The 15,184-nt window shown below is 35.9% G+C and overlaps 1 protein-coding gene across 5 annotated transcripts in view; it reads right to left on the bottom strand.

The window, feature by feature from the left end:
- Positions 1–15,184, bottom strand: part of GULP1 (GULP PTB domain containing engulfment adaptor 1) — a 272,666-nt gene that overhangs the window by 72,732 nt on the left and 184,750 nt on the right. The window lies entirely within an intron of this gene.

Here is a 15,184-nt window from a genome sequence, read left to right as displayed (position 1 = left end):
GAATTCAATTTAAGTTTAGAGATTACAATGTATAGGGAATATCACACTAGAATGTTTTAGGTGCTAAATATGTTGCAAATAATCTAAATCCATAAAATTCTTTCTTAAATTTAATATTTTAGGTTGACATATTTATATTTGCTTTTAAAGTGGAATGCTGTACCAAGTAGGTATGTGGTGATATCACTTAGGAGGTCACAGAGTTGGTCAATAATATGACATAAAGGGAATTAGTTTAAGGTAGGGCTAGAGCGATAACACAGCAGTAGGGCGTTTGCCTTACAAGCAGCCAACATGGCCGACCCGAGTTCGATTCCTCCGCCCCTCTCGGGGAGCCTGGCAAGCTACCGAGAGTACCTCGCCTGCATGGCAGAGCCTGGCAAGCTACCCGTGACGTATTCGATATGCCAAACACAGTAACAACAAGTCTCATGATGGAGACGTTACTGGGCCCGCTCGAGCAAATCGATGAACAACTGGAGGACCGTGACCGTGACTGACTGGAGTTTAAGGTAAGGCAAACTGGGTCAGTGACTATAAATTGCTTAAAGACTCACCCAATTCAATGGTCTAATTTATGAAGGTCAATAAACATTATTGAGGATACATGTCATATAAACCATCTCAGTGTTTATATCTCAGTGTTAATATCTAATCTATTTGTTTCAATATACACAGATAAGTACATTGATTTTGGACCAAAGTATTTAACCTACTGGTTTTCATTTTCTGTATAAATAGTACTGGATACTGATAATTCCACTGCTAGCTAGAACAATACATCTTCATGCAAAGAGTGACTCAGATGTAAGCCATATTCAAAGAGTTATCATACTCTATTTGCTTGACAATATTTAACAGGAAGTTATCACCTCAAATAGGCATCTGTTCATATAGTGACCTGTGTTTTAAGTAACAGCTGCCCTAGTATGGAGAAATTTTATGGTCAAATAGCAATGAAGCAGGGTGACAATTTATGATCTTGGAATTGTGGTCAAATCAATTAGGAGAGGGAGGGGGCACCCTTTGATGAAATTAAATACTTAGCCTCAGGATTTTAGGATAAAAACAAAAAAGAAGCAGAATTTGTTTTCTTAGCCAGGAGTTCTGGGGAGAATTGTGTGGCGAAACATCTATTGACTTGACTTGTGGAATGTGCTTAAGTTTGGGAAAGGCAGCAGAGGATTTAGGGTCCTCAGAGAGAATTGGTTTTCATTTGAGCAGGAAAAAAAAAACAAAGCTCAGAGGTGAGGTGGAGGACAAAGGAGATTTTGCTGGTGATTGGTTTTAAATTTCCAAGGACCTAGGAAAAGTTCTTCTTAAAAGGAAAAAAAAAACCTTAAACAAAATTCGCTGATAAAAAAGCCCTCTATTGTATATTAAAATATTAATGTAGCTAGAAAGAATCATAAAATAGAGAATGTAAAACAACGTAGAGGGGCTGCAGAGATAGTCTAGTGGGTAAGGCACTTTCCTTGCACATGGCCAAGTGGGATTGTTCACTCTCTGGCACTGGTAGGTTCCCAGATACTGCCATGAATGATCACTGAGCTCAGAGCCAGGAGGTAAGTCCTGAGCACAACCAGGTGTGGCCCATAACAGCCCCCGAAAAAATTAGAAAAGGAAAAAAGGTAAGAATATAGAACAAATATTAGTGGTCAAAAGGCATGCAATTCCTAAGATTTACTAAAGGTGGACCATAACTAGGCAACAAAGTCTTTGGCAACTACAAAAAAGAAAACAATGCAATCAGTTAACTATATAAATTACCAATGACATGGGAAAATAAAATAAAAATGTTTCATATATTTGATCACATTTTGATACACAAGTGGATTAATATGAGGTTTCACTGGCAGAAGTGTTTGATAGTTCATTAAATTTCAAATAGCTCTCTAGATATTTATTTTTATAATAGCTATGGATATAAAAATAGCTTTATATTTATTGCTGACTTTATTTCAAACTCTTTCCTTCTCTGCTATTTCCAAGTATTTCAGAGAAAGTACTGTAACTCTCAAAAAGGGATTAAATATGAATTACTTTTGTCTGTATCATTCTCTTATACATCTTCTAATAACCATTAGTAGTTGCTATGTAACTATTTAATTTACTCAACCATGAAATAACTCTTGGGGTTAGCTTTAAGACACAGCAAGTTATATAACATGTTGGTAATTTATACAGGCCTTGCTTTTAGTTGGCAATTTTTGTTTATGTTTAGTTTTGTTTGGGCACAATGGAGTTGGGAGAGCTTGGGCAATGCTCTGGAGCTGGTCTTGGTTCTGTGCTTGGGAGTCACTCCTAGTAATACTCAGAGTCACATGCTGCTGGAGCTCAAACCAAATCTCCTGCATGTAAAGCACTATATTTCAACCTTTTGAGCTTGCTCTGCAGCCTCCAATTCCATTTTTAAAAAAATTCAGTAGAATCCCATGCTTTTAAAAGTCCCAATTAGTTTCTAAGCTCAATTTTTACGAAGTGAAATACATGCAAATCATAACATCTTTTTTGATTTTATTTTTCAAACAATATGTTCATTGTTACAGCTTCCCTTCTCTCTACATTGTTAATACTGAAGATAAAAGTTATGCTATTTTCTTCTGCAATACAGGATAAATTATTTCTGCTACAATGCTCACCAAAGAAACATCATTAGAACTAATTTTGAGACTTTCTGTGGCACTAAATCAAGGGAATGTATTATTAGGATGAAAACATGTTGAACATGTTATAACCAACATTTATAAAGTGACAAAGCTGTGTTTTAATAAACATGTTAGTATAAAATAAAATCCATTATGATTAGGTTATAGGTAGGTATTTTATCCAAGTAGGTATATCTAGTAATTTCGAAGGACTTATAGGTCTCTCTCTTTCTCTCTGTCTCTCTCTCTATATATAATATACACATATAATATAGGTAGCTAAATATATTCTCTTTTTATATCGGTATGTAATTTATAGCTACAATTTAATTAAACATTTTAATTAGAGAAATACTTAAAAGTAATTCTAATCTCGGGATTCAATTGACATAAGCTGGGTAATTACATTAATCAGTCATTTATGAAAAGAATTTGAGAGTAATACTAAATGCAACACCCATGGCAGTTGTAATCATATCTAATATTTAGAAGAAAAGGAGTCTTTTCAGAAAAACACCATTAAAAAGCCTTTCAAGTCGGTTCTCTCAAGAGGCGATCGGATGGAACTCTTTCCCAGGTTTTCTTTCGCTCCTGGAGCTTACCAAATTGTAGAACCATCTGCTCCACCCAGTTAGTACTGTCTCCTCTGCAAGCAATCCCACAACTGCTTCTTACCCTGTCAGGGCTTTCCTTAGTAGTGGAATCCCTAAGAAGTGTGAGTAGTCTTGAAAATGGAAATGAGCAGCAAATGTGTTTTCTGAACAAAATGAGATTTTCAAGATGAAAGAAGAGAGGAAACATGACTCTGGAAAACTTGGTCTATTTTAAGTAGACACAGAGTGTTCAAGACTGGGAAAAACTAATTGGTTATGGGAAGAGAAGACAGCTACTGACTTTTTCTGGAAGAAGTCTGTGACAATTGGAGACATTCTTTTTCCTTCTGACAATTGCTCAGGAAGAAATTGAAAAAACTGCTTTCATCACAAGAGCAGTACTATCACACAATGAGACACAAGACCATAGTTTTTCTAACAGGACAGAATCAAACACAGAAAGGCCCATACATGATATATCCTCAGCTTACAAGATGACAGCTAACTGTTTTAATATGTGGCTTTAATATCACATTTTCTGAATTTGACACTTCTCTATTAATGATGTAACTTTGGGCAAATTATTTAATTGTTCTTAATATTAATTTCCTTATTTGTAAAACAGGGGCCATTATATGAACCAAATAGGTTAAGAATAAAATACTGTTAAAACTCAATAACCAAAGATTATCAAGAGAGTGAAAAGAGAAAAGATGTCTAATCAGTTATATACAACTTAATAATGCCAGCAGGATTATTACTAAAGTGTAAGTTGAGGGTTTTTTTTTTTTTTGCTTTTTGGGTCACACCTGGCAATGCACAGGGGTTACTCCTGGCTCTGCACTCAGGAGTTACTCCTGGAGGTGCTCAGGGAACCATATGGGATGCTGGGAATTGAACCCGGGTTGGCCGCGTGCAAGGCAAACGCCCTACCCGCTGTGCCCCTAAAGTGTAAGTTGAACGACTGGTATTAACCAATGACTAGTTCCATCAAGGCTTGAGAATATAAGATATATATTCTGAAATTTTGGTGGTGATAGGCCTATAGTACCGAAACATATCCAAAAATAGGTTATAAAATTATTTAGATTATACATGGGAAGTTACTTCTTTTTTTAAGCCCTTATGTTTCCAAAGGCTTGATTCAGTCAGGCTTCAGCAAAACAAAGGAATATTCCTCCAGTATAATTTTCTTTTCCTCTCCTAAATCATCACCTCCAGCTGATTTTGATGCTTATTAATACTGCTAGAACTAGTATACATATAGACAAAACTGAAGCTAAGACCAATTTATTTTTCTCCTTATAATGAATGATAGGAAGCAAGATGGACACTATTGATTAAAATAAGATGTGTTAATTTATTTTGCTTTGTATCCTTTCACATGAAATTCTCATCTTTCTGGTATTTCTTGGTTATATCACAACCAGAATGCAGGCTTCATGTTTCATAAACCTAATAAATCAGAGTAAGGATATATATAAAATATTTAGTAAATATATAAAAAAATCTGGATTTTCTCCTATTTGGGGCAATGAGGGAGATAGGGTGTTGGATTATAGAGCTCAGGGATCACTCATGGTGGTGCTTCCAGGACTATATGTGGAGCTGGGATTAAGCCAGTGTTGGAGGCATGCAAGGCAAATGCCTCAGCTCCTGTACCCTCTGTCTAACCTGAAGAATATGCATTCTTAATAAGCATGCTTGTTTAGAATAGTCATTATAAATAAATCTGCACAGTCTGTGATAAACTTTGCATGTCACAAAGCATGTGGGAGCTCTTAATCTAGTCAGAATAAGTATGCTGTCGTTACTAAAATGTCTATTTGTGTAGGTACAATACAGAATGGCAGAGCATAGGACAATAAGGTATGAAACGGAAGCAACTACTGCATATAGATGATGCAAATTTGATCCCAGGCACTACATATGGTCCAGGGTTTAACTAAGGGTGATCCTGAGCAACTGCAGAGCCAGATGTAGGCCCTGAGCCTGGCGACATGTGGCCAAAACTCCAGAATAAAATTTTTAAATAAAAGCACTCCCATGGATTGAGTCTACAACCTTCAAGATAAACTCTCTTATATTTTATATGTCTATACAGGATGATGCCTCATTACAAAAATTAAAAGTAAAGTTGTGTACATGATAATTTTTATCTACATATACACACTTATATTCTCTAACTTTATATTTCTAAAACTACAGAAGGTAATTTATTTATTTATTTATTTATTTTTGCTTTTTGGGTCACACCCAGCAATGCACAGGGGTTATTCCTGGCTCTGCACTCAGGAATTACTCCTGGCAGTGTTCAGGATACCATATGGGATGCTGGGAATCGAACTCAGGTCAGCCGCGTGCAAGGCAAACGACCTACCCTCTGTGCTATTGCTCCAGCCCCACAGAAGGTAATTTAGAGAGAAAAAGGAGTATAATTCAAATTTATTAGGTCCTAAAAGAACATTATCTGCACAGATCAGTTTAAACTTTTTATACGGTGTGAACTTAGACAAATAATATAAGCTCACTGGGGCTGCATTACTATTTCCAAAATATAGTAGTATTCATTCTGACTATCTCACTGGAATGTAAAAGCATAAACAGATATGAAGGTTATAACGTTTGGAAGACATGTGGCAATCACTTTGAATGATATGTGATCTTGTAGTTCAAAGGAAAATGGATTTTTGATGCTTGTGATTTTTTTTGTGATTACTTTTTAGACATTTCATCACGAGATAGAATCAAGTACATTTATAGTATAATACTGATGATCTTTACTATTTATTACTTTTAAAGTATTGGTCTGTCACTAGAAAAAGCAGATCTTTTTCTTTTTATAATGATTCAAATAATTGCTTATTTGAAAGATACAATGTCTACATAAAGGTAGATTCAGAAATTGTTACTATTATCCTTTAAAACTGTAAGAATTAGTATTTTTGCATTTTAAACATATGTGCATATAAATGTAGTAAGTATATATGTGTATGTGTGTACACACATGAATTTAACATTAATAAATTGTCATTTAATAAACCAAATAAAATCCCTGGGAAATCTTTTGGGGACAGAAATAAGGAAACACATCACTTGACCCCATATGGTGGTATAGGATAACATTGATTTGTCCTTTCTCCCTGGCCACAGATTAGTAATATCCATCACAATGCTCCTGAGGCACTCCCATTCTTCTACGTTTATCTGTAACCCCTTTTTTTGTGCTCTGCTTCCCCAACTGGTCAATCACCTGTATACCCTAATCAGACTCTGTTAACTTGTAAAGTCAGATCCTTCTAAGGACACTGGATTTATATTCGTAAATGTAACATTGCTTTTCTCTTCTCCTCATGTCTTTTGCATAGTTACTTCAGAACAATGTCCTTTGTGGATAGACACAGGAAGACAATTAATGCTATGCTTTTGTAACTTGGGAAATTAATTGACTCCAAATAATATTCACTCCTGGACATCTGTTCTCTCGACTCAGTTGCCTTTCTTCCTAGTACCCCAAAAGCAGGGTCCCGATGAGGAACTGGATGAACCTAGGGCAAACGGTGAACTACCGTGGCATCGAAATGGGTGAGGCCAAAGTGCCATAATACTTAACATAAATTAAGAGCATGGTCATGAACAAATTCTGTCATGATCCAAAAAGTAACAACTGGATTAGGACCCTGCTAGAATTCGGGAAAACTAATCTGACCTGAGCAATGTAGTTTGGGATCTATAAAGAGATGCTCCCAGGAGAGCCATCCCATAAGCTTAATGTATCTCTGTGTCCATACAAAATAACTAATATTATTAAGAAGTAAAATTAAGATGTATGTTTAGTGATTGTTGGACTAAGGAAAGTAGAAATGCACCCATAGATGGTTATTTTGCCCTTAAGTGGTTCTTCTTGCTGAATGAGTTTGTCCTTGAAGAAGCTTCCCCTGAGGAAGGGATCTTACATCCATTGATTGTATAACCACACTTAGATGTAATTGCTACCGGAACCCAGGATTATGGGGGGATATAAGTAAGGCTGTGAGAGCTGGCAAAGGAGGAGAAGAATATAGAGGAGAAGAATGCAGAGAAGAATATAGAGGAGAAAAATGCAGAGAAGAATGTAGGAGCAGGGTCCAGGAGAAAGGAATCAAGGAGAATGAGGGCATAAGGGAGGATCAAGGGGAGTCCAGGAGAAAGAAAAGAGACTCGAAGAAGGAGAGTCAGACGAGAATGGAGATGAGATTGGAATAAACTACAATTGATACCAGTCAGCCTGGCTCTCATTTTTTCCTTCATCTGCCCTTGGTATCAGCCGTCCTAGGAGAGGAAGTGGCTCGAGACCACTGAACGCAGACAGCGAGAGACAGCCATGGGTTTCATAGTCATTTTATGAATACACATGGTGGAAAGAAAATATAGCGACACTCTCAAGACAAAGTCTTCTTCATCAGGAAGATAGCTTTGACCTGATCATCTACAAGTGCATAACATAAATTTAAGAAAAAGAAAAACATTTTTTACCTATTTAAAATGGGTTTATGCTAATAAGCTAAGGAAGTAAAGAACCTGTACAAAGAAAAATACAAAATGCTACTTCAGGAAATAAAAGAGGACACGAGGAAATGGAAAAATATTCCCTGTTCATAGATTGGGAGAATTAACATTGTGAAAATGGCAAAACTTCCCAAAGCACTGTACAAATTCAATGTGATCCTCATAACGATACCCATGACATTCTTTAAAGAAATGGAGCAAACACTCCTGAAATTTATATGGAGCAATAAGCCCCCACGAATAGCTAAAGCAATTCTTGATAAAAAGAAAATGGGAGTAATCAACCTCCCTAACTTCAAACTCTACTACAAAGCAGTAACAATTAAAACAGCATGGCACTGGAAAAAAGGCAGAGCTGTAGACCAATGGAACAGGGTTGAATATACTGACATCTCCCCCCAAGCATATTATCATCTAATCTTTGATAATGGGGCAAAAAAAAGTGAAGTGGAGCAGAGAAATCCTCTTTAACAAATGCTGGCAAAACAGGACAGCTACATGCAAAAAGTGAGCTCAGATCTCTGCCTAACACCACATACAAAAGTAAGATCAACGTGGATTAAAGACCTCAACATCAGACCGGAATCCATAAGGTACATTGAAGAAAAAGTTGGCAAAACCCTCCATGACATTGAAGCTAATGGTGATTTCAAAGATGTCACACCGCTGGCCAAGCAAATGAAAACAGAGATAGACAAATGGGACTATCTTAAACTAAGAAGCTTCTGCACCTCAAAAGAAACAGTGATCAAAATACAAAGATAGTCAATAGAATGGGAAAAAATATTTGCCAAATACACATCTGACAATGGGTTGATAGCAAGGATATACAAAGTACTGGTTGAACTCCACAAGAAGAAAACATCTAACCCCATCAAAAAATGGGGCGATAAAATGAACAGAAAGTTTTTCAAAGAAGAAATCTGAATGGCTAAAAGCACGTGAGAAAATGCTCCAAATCATTAACCATCAGGGAGATGCAGATCAAAACAACAATGAAATATCATTTCACACCACAGAGACTGGCCCACATCCACAATAACAAAAGCAACCAGTGCTGGCGCGGATGTGGCGAGAAAGGGACCCTCCTTCACTACTGGTGGGAATGCTGACTGGTTCAGCCCTTTTGGAAAACAGTATGGACGATTCTCAAAACATTCGAAATTGAGCTCCCATTTGTCCCAGCAATACCACTCCTGTGAATATATCCCAGAGAAGCAAACATGTATTGTCGAAGTGACATCTGCACTTGTTTGTTCATTGCAGCACTCTTTACAATAGCCAGAATCTGGAAAAAAAACCTGAGTGCCCGAGAACAGATGACTGGTTAAAGAAACTTTGGTACATTTACACAATGGAGTACTATGTAGCTGTTAGAAAAGATGAAGTCATGAAATTTACATACAAGTGGTACTACATGGAAAGTATCATGTTAAGGGAAATGAGTCAGAAAGAGAGGGATAGACATAGAAAGATTGCATTCATCTGAGACACATAAAGTAACAAAATAGGAGACTAACACCCAAGAATGGCCGAGATTAGTACCAGGAATTTTGCTCCATGGCTTGGAGGCCAGCCACACATGCTAGGGGAAAAGGGAGCTCAGATAGAGAAGGGAGCACCAAATAAAGGGTGTTGGGAGGATACTCCCAGGACGGGAGAAGCATGCTGAAAGTAGACTATAGACAAAATATGATTGCCACTCAATGCCTCTTTTGCAAACCACAAAACCCAAAAGGAGAGAGAGATTACAGAGCGAAATGCCCTGCCACAGAGGCAGAGTGGGATGGGGGGGGTGGGCGGTGGGAGGGATACTGGGATCCGTGGTGGTGGGAAATGGGCACTGGTGGAGGAATGGGTATTTGATCATTGTATAATTGAAACCCAAGCACAAAAACTTTTAAGTCCACAACTGTACTTATGGTGTCTCACTAAATTAAATAAATAAATAAATAAATTAAATTAAATGGGTTTATGACAGGATTTTTTTAGAACTCTTAAAATGCAAGATTGGAGCAGTAGTCTTCCAATTACTAAGCGGTCAAAAAATACTATACTCTCTATTCTGGGCTTTTCATTATTTCTTGTCTCTCTCTATAGAGATGTTCTATAAGACCTAAAATTCACTGTCTAGACCCAGGATATATCTGACTCATCAGCACCTATCACACACTCAATCTGGTCATTACAGTCCTGTCACCCAGCAATGCAACTGAGAAGAGATTTATAATCTAAAAATGAATCTGTGAGACTAAGCAAAGACTTTGAAGTTCTGTGCCTAGAAGCTTCTTAGGATCCTGATGCTCAGTGTATAATCTTTTTCTTGCTACAATTGTTATCTTTGCCTTTATTAAAGACTTACATAAGTAAGGGTAAATATGAGACCCACGAGGTCTTGTTCTTCCAATCATCCAATCTTTTATTATCCTTGCAGCGGATCTCTTTCATAAGACTGTGGGAAGTGCATTATATAAAGCATTTATGCCTTTTATAAGCAGTACTTTAACTACAAACTTATGTCCTAGACTATTAAGTTTTACCCTAAAATCAAACTCACTATAGATACATTTTATATATCACCCCAATATGATATCATTCATAATAAAACTGAAAATCATTTAAATTCATAATAATCTATTAACTTTTTATAGTATAAAACTTTTCATTTTTTTAACTGTGGTTAATGATGAGCTTCAGCACTTTAGAGTCCTGTTATTAGTTTCATTTGCTATGAAATTATGTGCTTGTATCCTTTGTGGTTTTTATTACTATAGGAAACATTCTGTGAAATGTTTTGCAAACTGTACATCAAACATATATTTACTAAATCACCTTAAAAATGCAAGCTACACTTGTGAAAATATTATTGCTATATAATGCTCATAAGTGTATACTCTATTGGGCTGGAGCGATAGCACAGCTGGTAGGGCATTTGCCTTACAAGCAGCCAACATGGTCAACCCGAGTTCGATTCCTCTGCCCCTCTCGGAAAGGGGAATCCAGCAAGCTACTCGCCCGCACGGCAAAGCCTGGCAAGCTACAGGTGACATATTTGATATACCAAACACAGTAACAATTATCATAATTGAGACGTTACAGGGTTCGCTCAAGCAAATCGAACTCTATACTCTGTTATATCTCTGCTATAAATTTTTGTTTTATTACCTTCTCAAAAACAGTACAGATATCCCACTAATTACAGTATCTTTACCTGCTATAACCACATTGTATTACAAGCATGCAGTGTTCCATAGATTTCTCACTTCATTTCTTAATTTATATAGTTTTTGTTTCCTCTTAGTACACACTTTAACAATATTAGTGACATTTTTCTCATGGAAATACTCAGATATGTTTAATCTCACTCATTTTCCCCAGTAGTTGCTATATTATTTGCTCTGAAGATTTACAAATGGAAATGATTTCTCTGTTTGAAAGACTTGCTTTGTTTTCATTCCATTATCTCAGTGAATGTGTGAGCAAGAAGTGCAAGACCATTCTAATGAGCAATAAAAAAAAGTCTGGAAACCGAGAAAATAGTGTGGGAATCCTAGTAAGTACATGCAAAACCCAGCCAATCTAGCTCACCAGGTTTTACTATTTAGGATTATCACTGAGGTGCAACTAAAGGCAAATCAAGCCCAGTGTTGCTGGCTTCCCTGCCCAGGATACTATTCAATTCACCTACAGAGTGTGGGAGAGATGATTTATGCTTCTCTGAGTTTAAATCTCCCAGGAAGCAATTAGCTATCTCTGCCTTGCCTACTACCATTTGTGTGTAACTCCATCAGACAAAATCTGCCTGGGAGACAGAGCAGGGAGAGAGGGGATTGTGCAAGTCTATTCAATTTGGTTCAAGTATTTCATAACATTGAATTTTGGCATAATTATATATTCAAATATGCAAAAAATAATTGGGGCTAATCTAATAAATATGCTGTACTCTAAGAAAACAAAAAGCCAATCTGTAAATTGGTTGTTTAAAAAATGTGCAAGTTTTCTTCCATAGTAACAGTGTTTTATCAAATAGTAAAATATATCACATATGATATATATTTATATGACACAGATTACAATATATATGTGTGTGTGTGTATATGTGTAAGTATGCTTTCAACTAAATGATATGACTCCAAAGTCTGTGCTCTTTTGATCACATAGATTTCTAATCCTAACCTATTGTTTCTGTAGTACTAATAGTATAACAACTCTTAATTATCACATATAAGTCTTTGTTTAAGTGAATTCAGTTTTGCATTTTGAAAAGTAGAGGCGTGATTTTCTAATTTTCTTTGGCAACCTTTGCAATACAGCCGAGGAGTTAATTTTCTGGTTCCAAAACATTGCTAAAAATTTGTGCTGAGACTTCAATTACACCAATAAGCTATGTTATTAAAATTTAATGATAAATAATGAAGTCTCAGGCACTCACACAAAAAAGTTAGGGCATGCATGGGGATACTGAGGTGAATTCAGATATTTTATCAACAGAAATAATGAAGGAAGTATAACAGTGAGTAATATTCCAAGGCAAAAAAAATCTAAAAAAATAGGCAGAGTTTTTAAATGTTAAACAGTCCACCGAATACTGGGATGATTTAGACTTAGTAAGAGAAACATTATATAGAAAAAAATTTAAATCTAATAAATATCTCATAAATAGGAGAAGAAATTGTAAATTGTGTTAGTGATAAGATTTATTTTAATATATGAAAAAAATTAAGTACCAGAGGGAAATAAAGTTTCTAGAATTTTGGAACAAAATGCAAATTTTGTAATCTTAGAAAATTAAATCTGAAAAATGCAACAACAGCTGAGGACTGAAGCACGGTAGAGGGATGAAATGTGAGTAGGCTATTAAGCACATCACTCATTTGTACACATTGTCAAAAAATGATATGTGCTATTAAGAAAAAACATAAGGATGCCAAACTCTTAATGTGATTTTAATAATTATAGTTCTTTATCTCCAGAGCAGTCTTTGAGGAAATAATAAATCCTTGGGTAAAGATATATATATATATATATATATATATATATATATAAAGATATATATATATATATCTTAGATTAAGTATCTATTTTGATTCACTTTTTCTTCAATTATATTCAAATAAATTTCCATGTTTTTTTATTGTAAAATGGTATGTGCTATTATTTTCTTGTTAATCTTCCCATTTATCTATTCATTCTTAGTCCTACTTTCTATAGTTATTTGAATAATATTAATCTCATCAAACACTTAATAACACTATTATTATCACTGTCACTGTCACTGTCCTCCCGTTGTTCATCGATTTTCTCCAGCGGGCCCGGTAACGTCTCCATTTTTTTGGAACTTTGTTGTTACTGTGTTTGGCATATTGAATATGTCACGGGGAGCTTGCAAGGCTCTGCCGTGCGGGCGAGATACTCTCGGTAGCTTGCTGGGCTCTCCGAGAGGGGCGGAGGAATCGAACTCGAGTCGGCCATGTTGGCTGCGTGCAAAGTAAACGCCCTATCCACTGTGCTATCGCTCTAGCCCACTATTATTATCATCTCTTTAAAACTGGGATCAAACAATTGCAACAGTAAAGAAAAGAACACTGAGTGGGAGACTTCATTTCTAGACTTAATTTTGCTATCATCTTGCTGTGTAAAGCTTAAACAAATAACTTGGCACTTTCCTAGTCCTCAATTTGCTTTATCAAGTAAATGATGAAATCAGAAAAAGTAATTCCTGAAGTCCTTTTCAACATTAAAAGTCTTTAAATCTGTAATATCCTGAATGTTTTTATTTTACTTTTTAAGAAAGGACATTATTTCATAGTGAAATTTTACAATAAGCAGTTATATCTTGATATAAATGCAATTTTACTGTGGTAGTTATATTGAGTTTTTTAAAGAATTTTTTTGGTAGAGTAATAATATTTCATTGAAGATGTACTTCACAGTTATGTTTAATATCTGTTTCCTTTATTTTGCAAAAGAGGGGGAGAAAACCAACAACCGCAACCCTAGCATCCTCTTTACAATAAGCACTCACATTTTAGAAATTAAATTACTTAGGTTCATCCCTCAAAATGAGGTTTAGTAATGAAAGATGTTTGTTTTCATTTTTTCTTTCCTTCCCATTTTCCTTGTACTTTAAGAACACACAAAACTGAAATTATAATGAAAATTAAAAATATTTCAATTATAGTAAAGTAAAAGCCCTCCCGTTGTTCATCGATTTGCTCGAGTGGGCCCAGTAACATCTCCATTGGAGACTTTGTTGTTACTGTGTCAATTATAACACACTTAAAATATTTTCTGTTACACTTCATGTGCCTTAGCACTTAAGGGATATTTCCAAATAGTTAAAAATGTAAATTATCCATGGCAGCATCACATTTTTCAATATATAAAAATGATAATAAAAAGTTCAATTGTTAAATGTTTGAAATAAGCTGTGGAGGTAATTGACTGTAGAGCACCTATCTGCTGGCATGTCATTGGCTCTGGATAAAAGCTCCAGCACAGGAGAAAGAAAAGGAGGATAGATCAGCACTGGCAGAGGGAGAACGAAGGAGGGTTGAAGTCTTTGGAATGCACATAAAGTGTACATAGTAGCATTATTAAAAGTAGTTACAAAAAAGAGATTTAAAAACATATATGATGCCAATATCACAGACATCAGGGGTGCCAGCTTCTAATAGGAAGCTGCCAGGGGTACATCTGAGGTACCCGAGATCTAAACTCAAAACCATATGCTTGCAAAGTTATATGGCAGGCCCTGCAAGTCACTGCATTATTAATCTGTAGCACTGTGTTCCTGTTGTTCATCGATTTACTCGAGCAGGCACCAGTAACGTCTCACAACAAATTGTGTTACTGCTTTTGGCGTATCGAATACATCATGGGTAGCTTGCCAGGCTTTGCAGTGAGGGCGAAATACTCTCGGTAGCTTGCTGGGCTCTCAGAGAGGGGTGGAAGAATCAAACCTGGGTTGGCTTCGTGCAATGCAAAAGCCCTAACCGCTGTGCTATCACTACAGCCCACTATAAATCTGATACTAAATAAATACAAAATAATTTTTTTTTAAAAATCCAGGCTATTTGAAAAATAGTATGGCAGGTAAAGTATCTGCCTTTTATGCACTGACACATGTTCAATACCCAATACCACCTCTGGTCACCTGAACATCATCAAGGAGTGCTCATAACTAGGGAATGAACCCTGAGTACAACTAGATATAATCCAAAAAGAAAAAGAGGAGAAAGAAAGATAGGACAAAAGAAAATAATTTAATAGATAGTATTGAGAACTGATTGTTTTGAAGCAGTTCTATGTACTGAGACTAACTTAAAACTAATTTTGAAAAACTCATTAAATAAAATGCAATTCATCTCTCCATGATTCTTATTGTCCCCAGTC

The sequence above is a fragment of the Sorex fumeus genome, unplaced genomic scaffold (genome assembly GCF_029834395.1).
Source record: "Sorex fumeus unplaced genomic scaffold, SorFum_2.1 ptg000014l, whole genome shotgun sequence".
NCBI lineage: Eukaryota > Metazoa > Chordata > Mammalia > Eulipotyphla > Soricidae > Sorex > Sorex fumeus.
This window is presented reverse-complemented; position numbering and strand designations above follow the sequence as displayed.